This window comes from Cynoglossus semilaevis, chromosome 11, assembly GCF_000523025.1.
Source record: "Cynoglossus semilaevis isolate Cse_v1.0 chromosome 11, Cse_v1.0, whole genome shotgun sequence".
NCBI lineage: Eukaryota > Metazoa > Chordata > Actinopteri > Pleuronectiformes > Cynoglossidae > Cynoglossus > Cynoglossus semilaevis.
The window spans coordinates 332521-333157 of NC_024317.1; the positions used below are offsets into that span (position 1 = coordinate 332521).

General features: G+C 53.5%; 1 protein-coding gene across 2 annotated transcripts in view; it reads right to left on the minus strand.

Annotated features, from left to right (window-relative positions):
- Nucleotides 1-637, minus strand: part of pax7a (paired box 7a) — a 41455-nt gene that overhangs the window by 16406 nt on the left and 24412 nt on the right. The window lies entirely within an intron of this gene.

Sequence of the window (637 nt, forward strand, 5' to 3'; positions counted from 1 at the left end):
GCGCGAAGATTTACACATTTTAAAAAGGTTTCTGCTTCAACAAAACACACACACGGTCAGAGCGGTCTGAAAAGAGAGAGCGGCCGACCGGTTCCATTGACCCGGGGCGCGGCCCGCGGTCCGTGGGCTCAGTGAGGGACGGGGGTTGAAGGACACTGATCTATGCCTGGCTCAGCCAATTCATCAGAGTTTAATACACTGTCAGAACAGTTCATCGACTGTTGTGTTTCAAACGGCCCGGCCCATTGTGAGAACACATGAAAGAGGGGGACAAAAGCCCCTCCATACGCCACGGAGAACAGTGGACACAAAGGGGGGGGCGTCCCTTTTAAACAGGTCTTAAAGAGGGACACTTTCAAGGGGACTTACCCGGCAACACACTCACTGCTTTTCAGAGGCCGTTTCTTTTTTGGACACAAACGAACATAAACTGGTAAAAGGCCGACACGGGATCTGAGCCCGGCAGAGGTCTTCATCTGACGCTGCCTCTGCTGCCCCCTACAGTCTGGGACCGCTCCAGCCACCAGAGCTTTAGTTCATTTTCGTGACTAGGATTCAACAGGTGACGGCCCGACAGGAAGTCTTTATCCTGGGGCTGAGGTTCGATTCCCACCATCACACTAACGCTGTGTGGCTC